The sequence below is a fragment of the Nicotiana tabacum genome, chromosome 5 (genome assembly GCF_000715075.1).
Source record: "Nicotiana tabacum cultivar K326 chromosome 5, ASM71507v2, whole genome shotgun sequence".
Lineage (NCBI taxonomy): Eukaryota > Viridiplantae > Streptophyta > Magnoliopsida > Solanales > Solanaceae > Nicotiana > Nicotiana tabacum.
The window spans coordinates 116,248,550-116,261,762 of record NC_134084.1 but is presented as its reverse complement, the minus strand read 5'-3'; positions in this window follow the sequence as shown (position 1 = coordinate 116,261,762).

The window sequence follows — 13,213 nt, the reverse complement described above, 5'->3', positions numbered from 1 at the left end:
ATTATTTCAATTCTCCCCATGTCATTATTGGAAGAACTAGGGCCTTGGGATGGAAATGGGGGCGGATTGTTCGATTGTTGGTACATTGGGGGGCTTTGAAAGCCTTGCCCCCGGTTTTCTTGGTTGCCATTGTACCACCCACCTTGATTGTTGTTACCACTCCAGTTGTTGTTGTTCCCATTCCAATTACCCTGATTGTTCTGATTGTTGTTCTGATTGCCCCAGTTGGAGTTTTGGTTGGAAGAGTTGCCCCTTTGGCCTTGATAATTTTCCACGTATTGTACCTCTTCATTTTGCCCATCATAACTATCATCTTGGAATCCACCACAATCATTGTCAAATTGCTCCAAATTCCTTTGGTTTTTGACCTCGTTGTCTTCTTTTGTTATCTAGCATGTTGACACCCTCCATAGCATTTACTTGGCGAGTATTTTGAACTTGTTGCAACTGTGCCTTTGCTAGTTGGTTCATACTAGTTGTCAACTAAGCTATAGCCTTCCCATGATCATGTAACTCCTTGTGCAAATGGGTGACCGTGGGGTCACCCTGAGGCACATTGGCTCTACTTTGCCAAGCAGATGAAGTGTCAGCCATCTCGTCAAGAATGTCACAAGCCTCATCATAAGACAGCTTCATGAAGTTCCCTCCAACAAAGTTGGTTCACTATGCATTGGTTTGTTATGTTAATGCCCCAGTAGAACGTCTGTTAGATCATCGCCTCAGTCATATCATTGTTGGGCATTCCTTCACCATTGTTATATAACGCTCCCAAATCTCATGCAAAGGTTTAGTGGGCTCCTGCTTGAAGCTAAGATCTCATCTCTCAATGCTGACATATGCCCCGGTGAGAAATTTTTTGCAATGAACTTGTCCGCCAACTCATCCCAAGTAGTGATGGAATGGTTGGGAAGTTGTTCATGCCAATCCAATGCCTTCCCTCTAAGTGAGAATGGGAAGAGTCTCAACCGAAGTGCATCCTCGGACACATTAGTTTGCTTGCTCCCCCAACAGGTATCCACGAACCCCTTTAGATATTTGTAAGCATTTTGATTGGCAGCGTCCGTGAATACCCACACTGCTCCAGCAATGTCAGCATCATATTGATAATTTGAAAATTGCCCGCCCAAATCCGGGGCGGGACAATTGCACTTGCATAGCCTTGGTTTGGAAGCACTCAAGGAGCCACTCTTGGAGGTGGTGGGGGATGGTCTGGAATATTATCATTAGTCTGGCGGCCTCTCCTTTGTCCTTGAGGCACAATAGGGACCTCATCTTCAACATTGTCATCTACTTCCTCCCTCGGCAGAATATCTCCAAGAGGTGCGTTGTTTAAGTTTGCTGCCATTTTGTACCAGAAGTTGTAACACACACAAGTTAGTAACAAAGAAGGAAAGAAGAACAATACACAAAACTATTTAGATAGATAGCCAAAACCGTTAGCTCCCCGGCAACAACGCCAAAAAGGGATCAAGGCCAACCTTGTACTACTTTTGAGTAGCAAGAGAGGTCGAAACAGCTTTTACCCGAGACGGTCGGGATCGATTTTCATAGGGAGCTAGATATTGGAGTTGAGATTCTATCTAAAGTGGAGTTGTGTATTTGTTCCTAATTGCACTTCTATACATTTTTGGTTTTGATATTAATTCTAATTTTATAATACTACAATGCTAAATTAGGCTAAGTAAAGCTAAGATTAAACTATTGAGAGTTGATCAAATAGATAAAAGGCACTAGGGTAGTGACTTTCTCCTAGGTGGTCAATTGACGAATTCTTGAGTCTAAAGCTAAATTGTCATATTTGGGGAGTATGATATAACCATTGCACGATTCTACTCACTCTATACCTCTCGGTATTTCGAGTGATTTTGCCTGAATTGACTTTCTCAAGACCAATTGGATATGCAAATTTGTGCAAGTAATCAAGGTTCAAGTTAGGTATTACTATCTCTAGGTTTAACCTTTTACTTGGGGCTATCAATCTCTTGAATACGCCCCAATTCTTTGTTGGACTAATTTCATGGACTTAGATCTCTTTCTCAAGAAGAGCCAAAGTCTACTAGGCATAAACTAGTGTTTGCAACCGCTAATTCAATATTAAAACCTTAAATTAGTCCAAATATCAAACACTCATAGACAATCAAGTATCAAACACAAGACCTATCAATTACCCACACTAGGGTTGAGCCACAACCCTAGCTAATGGGTCTAGCTACTCATAATTGGAGAAGAAAACAAAGAAATAGATGAAGATAAGCCCATAATAATTAATTACTAAATAAAGCTTGAAGATTCAATGTTGAAACTAAGCTAAAATTACTCAAAATGGTAAAAGAGAAGAAGTCACGAGCACAGCTCTGTCCCAAAATCTATCTGATGCCCTAAAAATGGGAAAAGAAACTATTTATACTAGGCTGAAAATTCTGGACAAAAATACCCCTGCGGGGCTAGTGTGGACCGCACAAAATCGAGTGCGGCCGCACTAAGGCTCTTAGCTCGATTTATCTGCTCTCTGAACTTGGGCTTTGCGGACCGTACAAAGTCGAGTGCGGCCGTGGTGGCTTCTATTGTTGTCCGCACAAAAAGGACCGCGGACCGCATTGTTGTGGCCTAAAAAGCATCCTCTCTGAACTTCATCTTTGCGGACCGCACAGAATGGTATGCGGCCGCACTGACCCTGTTTGACTGAGCTTGATCTTGTCTTGGTACTTGTGCAAGTTTCACTCCTTTTTGAGCTGGTTTTTGACACCTTGTCACCTTGTTGATCAAACCTGCAATCAAGCACAACTTGTGAACTTTTGGGATTATTTTGTAAATATTTCTAATTAAAACTTAAGCAAGAATTAGTGTAAAATGCATCATAATCCCTAGTTATCAGACCGCACTACCCCCGCAGGGGTATTTTTTTCTAGAAAATTTGGCCTAGTATAAATAGTTTCTTTCCCCATTTTTAGGTTATTAGTTGTAATCTAACGTTCAGTTGCGCTCGTGAACAATGTTACTTACCCATTTTGAGTAATTTTAGAGTAGTTTTATCATTGAATCTTCAAGTATTAGCTTGTAATTAAATCTTATGGGTTTTTCTTCATCTATTTCTTTGTTTACTTCTATTATTATGTGTAGCTAGACCCATTAGCTAGGGTTGTGGCTCAACCCTCGTGTGGGTATTTGATGGGTCTTGAGTTTTAAGGCTTGAATGTCTATGGGTGTTTGATATTTGAACTAATTTGTGTTTTTCATGTAGAATTAGTGGTTGCAACACTAATTTGTTCCTATTTGACTTTGGTTCTTCTTGAGAAAGAGAACTTGAGTCTAGGAAAATTCGTCCAACAAGGAATTGGGGCGTATTCAAGAGATTGATAGCGCCAATTAAAGGGTTAAACCTAGAGATAGTAATACCCGACTTGAACCTAAATTGCTTGCACAAATTATCATACCTAGTTGGTCTTGAGAAAGTCAATTAGGGCAAAATCACTCAAACTACTGAGAGGTATAGAGTGAGATATTTAGTGTATTGATTATTTCGTTATCCCCAACATGACAACCTTGCCTTAGACTCGAGAACCCGTCAAATATCCACCTAGGAGAAAGTCATTTCCTTAGTGCCTCCTTAACTATTTAGACAACCTTTCAAGTATCTTACTCTTAGCTTAATTTAGCATCTTATTAGCATAATATTAGAAGTAATCAAAAGATCAATGATGTTTGGAAGAGTAATTAAGTGCAATTATGCATCTCTAATTTAGATAGGAACCCAATTCTCATTTCTAGCTCCATGTGGAAATCAATCCCGATAATAATTAAACATCAAAACACAAGACCCATCAATTACCATACTAGGGGTTGAGCCACAACCCTAGCTAATGGGTCTAACTACTCATAATTGGAAAGGAAAACAAAGAAATAGATGAAGATAAGCTCATAATAATTAATTACTACATAAAACTTGAAGATTCAATGTTGAAACTAAGCTAAAATTACTCAAAATGGTAAAAGAGAAGAAGTCATGAGCGCAGCTCTGTCCCAAAATCTATCTGATGCCTTAAAAATGGGAAAAGAAACTATTTATACTAGGCTGAATATTCTGGAATAAATACCCCTGCGGGGCTAGTGCGGACCGCACAAAATCGAGTGTGGCTGCACTAAGTCGGCCTCGGTTGGCTAATACCCAAAGTCTTGAGAACTGAGTAGGGCATCAAGTTGATACTAGCCCCCAAATCACATAGAGCCTTAGCAAAGTCCGCACTCCCAATGGTGCAAGGAATGGTGAAAGCACCGGGATCTTCAAGCTTTGGGGTCATTGAATGCACTATTGCACTAACTTGGTGGGTCATCTTTATAGTTTCACAATCCATGGATCTTTTCTTTGTCACCAAGTCCTTCATGAATTTAGCATAGCCCAACATTTGTTCAAGAGCCTCCACCAAGGGCACATTAATGGATAAGCTCTTCATCATATCAATGAACTTTTTAAACTGATTCTCATTTTTCTGCTTCGCAAGCCTTTGAGGATAGGGTGGAGGTGGCCTTGGCAAAGGAGCCTTGGCTTTAGGCACAACTTGCTCCGGCATGTCTATTACGTGTTCCCTAGACGGGTTCACGTCATTTTGACTTTCCACCTCAGCATCTTGAATATCAATCCTCACATCTTCATTCACATTCTCATCAATCACATTTTCAACCACCAAAGGAACTTCATCTTCTTGCAACTCAACTTCATCACTCAAAATTTGCTTTTGTTTGGAAGCATTCACATCACCGCCTCGTCCACTCCTTGTAGTTACTGCCATAACATGATTGTTCCCACCCTTCGGGTTTACTACCGTATCACTTCGTAGAGCACCCGTAGGGCAAGTATTGTTCTCCCCAAGTCATTATTGGAAGAACTAGGGCTTTGGGATGGTAATGGGGGCGGATTGATCAGTTGTTGGTACATTGGGGGACTTTGAAAGCCTTGCCCCCAGTTTCCTTGGTTTCCATTGTTCCACCCACCTTGATTGTTGTTACCACCCCAGTTGTTGTTGTTCGCATTCCAATTACCCTGATTGTTCTGATTTTTATTCTTATTGCCCCAGTTGGAGTTTTGGTTGTTGTTCCCCCAATTACCATTGCCTTGTTATTGTTGATTTCCCCAATTGCCACGGGGCCTCCATTATTGTTGGTTGGAAGAGTTGCCCCTTTGGCCTTGATAATTGTTCACATATTGTACCTCTTCATTTTGCCCATCATAACTATCATCTTGGAATCCACCACAATCATTGTCAAATTGCTCCAAATTCCCTTAGTTCTGTTGACCTCGTTGTCTTCTTTTGTTGACTAGCATGTTGACACCCTCCATAGCATTTACTTGGCGAGGATTTTAAACTTGTTGCAATTGTGCCTTTGCTAGTTGGTTCATAGTAGTTGTCAACTCAGCTATAGCCTACCCATGATCATGTAACTCCTTGTGCAAATGAGTGACCGTGGGGTCACCCTGGGGCACATTGGCTCTATTTTGCCAAGTCGAAGATGTGTTAGCCATCTCGTCAAGAATGTCACAAGCCTCATCATAAGACAACTTCATGAAGTTGCCCCCAGCAAGTTGGTTCACTATGCATTAGTTTGTTGTGTTAATGCTCCGATAGAAAGTCTGTTGGATCATCGCCTTAGTCATATCATTGTTGGGGCATTCCTTCACCATTGTTCTATAGCGCTCCCAAACCTCATGCAAAGGTTCAGTGGGCTCCTGCTTGAAAGCTAAGATCTCATCTCTCAATGCTGCCATATGCCCTGATGAGAAATATTTTGCAATGAACTTGTCCGCCAACTCATCCCAAGTAGTGATGTAATGGTTGGGAAGTCGCTCAAGCCAATCGAATGCCTTCCCTCTAAGTGAGAATGGGAAGAGTCTCAACCGAAGTGCATCCTCAGACACATTAGTTTGCTTGCTCCCCCAACAGGTATCCACGAACCCCTTAAGATGTTTGTAAGCATTTTGATTGGCAGCGCCCGTGAAATACCCACACTACTCCAGCAATGTCAGCATCACATTGGTAATTTGAAAATTGCCCACCCGAATCCGGGGCAGGACAATTTCACTTGCATATCTTTGGTTTGGAAGCACTCGAGGAGCCACTCTTGGAGGTGGCGGGGGAGGGTCTGGAATATTATCATTAGCCTGGCGGCCTATCCTTTGTCCTTGAGGCACAATAGGGACCTCATCTTCAACATTGTAATCTACTTCCTCCCCTGGTGGAAGATCTCCAAGAGGTGTGTTGTTTAAGTTTGTTGCCATTTTGTACCTGAAGTTGTGACACACACAAGTTAGTAACAAAGAAGGAAAGAAGAACAATACACAAAACTATTTAGATAGATAGCCAAAACCGTCAGCTCTCCGGCAACGGCGCCAAAAAGTGATCAAGGCTAACCCTGTACTACTTTTGAGTAGCATGAGAGGTCGAAACAGCTTTTACCCGAGACGGTCGAGATTGATTTCCCAAGGGAGCTAGATATTGGAGTTGAGTTTCTATCTAAAGTGGAGTTGTGTATTTGTTCCTAATTGCACTTCTAAACATTTTTGGTTTTGATATTAATTCTAATTTTATAATACTACAATGCTAAATTAGGCTTAGTAAAGCTAAGATTAAACTATTGAGAGTTGATCAAATAGATAAAAGGCACTAGGGTAGTGACTTTCTCCTAGGTGGTCAATTGACGAATTCTTGAGTCTAAAGCTAAATTGTCATATTTGGGGAGTATGATATAACCATTGCACGATTCTACTCACTCTATACCTCTCGGTATTTCGAGTGATTTTGCCCGAATTAACTTTCTCAAGACCAATTAGGTATGCAAATTTGTGCAAGCAATCAAGGTTCAAGTTGGGTATTACTATCTCTAGGTTTAACCCTTTAATTGGGGCTATCAATCTCTTGAATACGCCCCAATTCCTTGTTAAATTAATTTCATGGACTTAGACTCTCTTTCTCAAGAAGAGCCAAAGTCTACTATGCATAAACTAGTGTTTGCAACCACTAATTCAATACTAAAACCCTAAATTAGTCCAAATATCAAACACCCATAGACAATCAAGCATCAAAACACAAGACCCATCAATTAACCATACTAGGGTGGAACCACAACCCTAGTTAATGGGTCTAGCTACTCATAATTGGAGAAGAAAACAAATAAATAGATGAAGATAAGCCCATAATAAATAATTACTAAATAAAACTTGAAGATTCAATGTTAAAACTAAGCTAAAATTACTCAAAATGGTAAAAGAGAAGAAGTCACGAGCGCAGCTCTGTCCCAAAATCTATCTGATGCCCTAAATATGGGAAAAGAAACTATTTATACTAGGCTAAAAATTCTGGACAAAAATACCCCTGCGGAGCTAGTGCGGCCGCACTAAGGCTCTTAGCTCGATTTATCTGCTCTTTAAACTTGGGCTTTGCTGACCGCACAAAGTCGAGTGCAGCTGCGGTGGCTTCTATTGCTGTACACACAAAAATGACCGCGAACCGCATTGGCCAGTTCCTCCAAAATGCCACATCTCTGAACCTTGGCTCTGCGGACCGCACGAAACCGAGTGCGGCCGCAATGGGCCTAATGCGGACCGCACAAAACCCTTTTCGGCCGCATTGCCTCGTGGCCTGAAAAGCATCCTCTCTGAACTTCATCTTTGCGGACATTACAGAATGGTGTGCGACCGCACTAGCCCTGTTTGACTGAGCTTGATCTTGTCTTGGTACTTGTGCAAGTTTCACTCCTTTTTGAGCTGGTTTTTGACACCTTGTCACCTAGTTGATCAAACCTGCAATCAAGGACAACTTGTGAGCCTTTGAGATTATTTTGTACACATTTCTAATCAAAACTTAAGCAAGGAGTGTAAAATGCAACATAATGCCTAGTTATCAGACTGCACTACCCCCGTTTGTCTAGAAAATTTGACCTAGTATAAATAGTTTCTTTTCCCATTATTAGGTTATTAGTTGTAATCTAACGTTCAGTTGCACTCGTGAACAGTGTTTCTTACCCATTTTGAGTAATTTTAGAGTAGTTTTATCATTGAATCTTCAAGTATTAGCTTGCAATTAAATCTTGTGGTTTTATCTTCATCTATTTCTTTGTTTTCTTCTATTATCATGAGTAGCTAGACCCATTAGCTAGGGTTGTGGCTCAACCCTAGTGTGGGTATTTGATGGGTCTTGAGTTTTAAGGCTTGAATGTCTATGGGTGTTATATATTTGGACTAATTTGTGTTTTTCATGTTGAATTAGTGGTTGCAAACACTAATTTGTACCTATTTGACTTGGGTTCTTCTTGAGAAAGAGAATTTGAGTCTAGGAAAATTAGTCCAACAAGGAATTGGGGCGTATTCAAGATATTGATAGCCCCAATTAAAGGGTTAAACCTAGATATAGTAATACCCGACTTGAACCTAAATTGCATGCACAAATTATCATACCCAATTGGTCTTGAGAAAGTCAATTAGGGCAAAATCACTCAAACTACCGAGAGGTATAGAGTGAGAAGTTTAGTGCATTGATTATTTCACAATCCCCAACATGAGAACCTTGCCTTAGACTCTAGAACTTGTCAAGTATCCACCTAGGAGAAAGTCATTTCCTTAGTGCCTCCTTAACTATTTAGACAACCTTTCAAGTATCTTACTCTTAGCTTAATTTAGCATCTTATTAGCATAATATTAGAAGTAATCAAAAGATTAATGATGTTTGGAAGAGTAACTAAGAGCAATTACGCATCTCTAATTTAGATAGGAACCCAATTCCCATTTCTAGCTCCCTGTAGAAATCGATCCCGACCATCTCGGGTAAAAGATGCTTCGACCACTCTCGCTACTTTGTAGTAGTGCAAGGTTGGCATCGATCAACTGCACTGTTGAGGACATAAGGAAGTGGGAGAAGAATGCTAAAGCCAAGAAATGGCTTGTGTGTGGACTTGTTGCAGACGAGTACAGTAGAATTCAAAGTTGTAACACTGCTAAGGAAATCTGGGACACTTTGCAAGTGGCTCGTGAAGGAATACCTCAAGTGAAGAGGTCCAGAGGAACACTACTGTATTCTCAATATGAGAATTTCACAATGAAGGAAGGGGCAACCATCCAGGAGATGTATACAAGGTTCACCACACTGACAAATAAACTTATGTCTTTTGGAAGGATTATCCCTGAAGAAGATAGAGTTGAGAAAATTTTGACAAGGGTTCTACCAGCCACTTGGGAGAGCAAAATCACTGCCATTCAGGAATCAAAGAACATTGCCACTCTCAAGTTGGATGAGCTAATTGGAAATCTCACTGCTTATGAACTTAGAAGGCAAACCATGAAGATGGATGTACCCAAGAAAGAACGGAGCCTGGCACTGAGAATCATTGAAGGTTCTGAACTAGAAGATGACCAAATTGCCATGATCACAAAGGACTTCAAGAAGTACCTAATGAGAGGAAAGGGTCCTTCAAGAAGTGGAAACTACAGCAAATCAAGGTTCCTGAAAGCAAACTAATGAGGTGTGTTACAAGTGTGGGAATACTGATCACCATATCAAAAACTACCCTCAATGGGAAATTGAATAGAAGAAGGAAAGTCCTGAATGAAGAAATAGGAAGAAGGAACAGGTTCAACCCAAGAAAAACAAAGGATCAACAAAGACTATGGTTGCTGCTTGGGGAGAAAGCTTAGATGAAAGCTCAGATAATGAAAATGGAGATGAACAAGCACTTATGGCCATTGGAGAATCTGATGAGGAATCTGAGGCATGTGTAATTCATCTCAAAGACAAGATTAAATTTGTCTAAAGAAAGGCTATCTGAGTTACTTCTTTCATTGATGAATCTAAGGATCTAAATAATGAAAAGGAACAACTGTCTAAGCAGTGTGTGATTTTGAAAGCTAAGCGCAAAAATTTGGAACTTAGGGCTAGTAAAAGTGATAGTAAAAATGCTGAGTTAAAAAACTAGGCTCATGAACTTGACACCACTTTCCTAGACCTTAGATTTGAAAATCTAAAACTGAAATTAGGAATAGGTAAAAAGAAAGCCGATCACACACAACTCACTCTAGAAGAAAACCTAGGAAAAATGAAAGATGATTTGTACAAAAGAGATAAGAAGATAAGAGTCCTAAAGAAGGATCTAAGCAAGGTCAAGCACGAGCTAGACAAAACCTGTAAATGGAACAGGTTCCCTGATGAACTTTCATGGCTACACCAACACCATAGTATCAATAAGAGAGGACTTGGCTACGGGACCCCGACACCTAAGTGGGATCCCAAGAGCAAGTACCTCACACTTCCTAAGAATAAAATTTGCACACACTGTAGTAAAACTGGTCACTGCAAAAGAAAAGTCTAGTCAAAAGAATAAAATATTTGTACAAGGGAAACATAGGCTCCCAGGTTGGACCAAAAAGAATCTGATTCACCCTTTTGCCTATATAAAGGGACCCAAACTAGTTTGGATTCCTAAGACTAACCCCTGATTTTCTTTTGTAGGTCCAAGTGAAGGGGAGCAGCCAATTATGGTACATGGATAGTGGATGCTCAAAGCACATGACAGGAAGCAAAAAATAGTTCCTTTCACTTGAGGACCTCAAAGGAGGAAATGTCTCCTTTGTAAATGCGAAGAAAAGTCAGATCATTGAGGTTGGAAAGGTAGGTAAGACTGATTCTCACTCTATTGAGAGTGTCTACTTGATAGATGGCCTAAAATGCAATATAATCAGTGTATCACAATTGTGTGATAAAGGTAACTTGGTAGCTTTCACTTCTACCAAATGTTTTGTGATAAATCTCACCACTGACAAGATTGTCAATGACAAGATTGTTTTGTAGGGAAAAAGAGCGAACAATATATATATATTGTAGATCTGTCCACACTTTCAGAAAATAAACTCACTTGCTTAAGTGTGTTGGACAATGATCCCCTCCTTTGGCACAAGAGACTTGGACATGCAAGTCTAAGTCAACTCAACAAATTATTCTCCAAGGACCTGGTGTAGGACTACTTAATATCAATTTTAAGGAAGACAAAGTTTGTGAGGCTTGTGCAAAGGGGAAGCAGGTAAGATCCTCTTTTAAATGCAAGAAAGTGGTAAGCACCACCAGAACGATGGAACTGGTCCATATGGATCTCTGTGGTCCAATGAGAACATTAAGTAGAGGTGGTAAAAGATATGTGAGGTGCTTGTTGATGATTACTCTAGGTTTACCTGGACATTGTTTTTAACATTTAAAGATGAGGCATTTGACATGTTTACTTCTTTTGTTAGAAGAACTCAGAAACAACTAGGTAGTCAACTTGCATCAATTAGGTCCGATCATGGAACTGAATTTGAAAATGCTAAGTTTGTTGAATCTTGTGATGAGCATGGAATAGATCATAATTTTTCTGCTCCTTGGACCCCACAACAAAATGGAGTAGTTGAAAGAAAGAATAGGACACTTGAAGATACGACTAGGACTATGCTTCTTTCTAGTAAACTGCCTTACAGCTTCTGGGCAGAAGTTGTAAATACTGCATGCTACATCATAAATAGGTGCATGACTCGACCTCTTGTAGATAAAACTCCCTATGAGTTACTTAAAGGGAGAAACAAAATATATCACATCTTAGAGCATTTGGATGCAAGTGCTTTGTGCAATACAATGGTAAAGACTCCCTAGGTAAGTTTGATCCCAAAAGTGATGAGGGAGTATTATTGGGATATTCTTCACATAGTAAAGCTTATAAGGTATACAACAACAGAACTATGTATGTAGAAGAAAGTGTACATGTGGTGTTTGATGAAACTAACATCCTTTCTGAGAGACAGGAACATGAAGATGAAGTAATTGTGCTGGTAAGAAATTTAAATGAAATCACAGCCCAGGCTGAAGCTGCACCAGAAGAAGGAACACATGATGGAATAGGTTCTTCTATTCAGGGCAACCTGATAGAGGGAAATGAACAAAGAGGAACTGAATCTCATACCTTGATGGAACCTGTCCATGAACCTGTTCCTCAGTAACAAAATATTGGAGAAACATCAAGAGGAAACCATTTGGTTGTGAAACCTTACAAGTACCAAATTTCTCATCCCATTGAGAACATAATTACTGATCCAATCTCTGGAATTAAACCAGATCTTCATTAAAGAATCTTTGTGCTTTTGATGCTTTCTTATCTCTTATTGAACCTAAAAATGTTGCTGAGGCTTTGCAGGATGCAAACTGGGTAAATGGAATACAAGATGAACTTAACGAGATTGAAAGGAGTCAAGTTTGGCATCGGGTACCAAGACCCAAGGACAGATCAGTAATTGGCATAAAATAGGTCTTAAGAAACAAACTTGATGAAGATGGAACAGTTACAAGGAACAAGGCAAGATTAGTGGTTCAAGGATATAGCCAAGAGGAGGGCATAGACTATGATGAGACCTTTGCTCCAGTTGCAAGGTTGGAAACAACAAGACTCCTTATAGCCTTTGCTGCTTATATGGAATTCACTCTTCACCAGATGGACGTCAAGAGTGCCTTCCTCAATGGCTATTTAAAGGAAGAAGTGTTTATCAAGCAACCTCCAGGGTTTTAAAGCAATGAGTGTCCAGATCATGTGTACAAACTTGACAAGGCACTCTATTGGCTCAAGCAGGCTCCCAGAGCATGGTATGAAAAATTATCTAAATTCCTGCTTGAGCATGGCTACAAGAGAGGTAAAATAGATAAGACTTTATTGTTGAAGAAAAAAGGTAAAGACCTCCTAGTAGTACAGATATACGTTAATGATATAATCTTTGGAGCAACTACTAATAAACTAAGTAAGAAATTTGCTAAACTAATGGGGAGTGAGTTTGAAATGAGTATGATAGGTGAGCTTAATTTCTTTTTAGGCTTACAAATTAAACAAAACTCAAATGGAACTATGATCCATCAACAAAAATATGCGAAAGAGTTGCTTAAAAGCTTTAAAATAGAAGAATCAAAAGAAATCGATACTCCTATAGCAGCAACCACAAAATTGGATATAGATGAACCTGGTTCATCTGTTGATCAGAAGTTGTATAGGGGAATAATTGGTTCTCTTTTATATCTCACTACTAGCAGACCTGACATTATTTAGTGTAGGTCTTTGTGCTCGATTTCAGGAAAATCCATAGGAGTCTGACTTGACTACTATCAAGAGAATATTGGTATACTTGAAAGGCACCACTTACCTTTGTCTTTGGTATCCAAAAGGT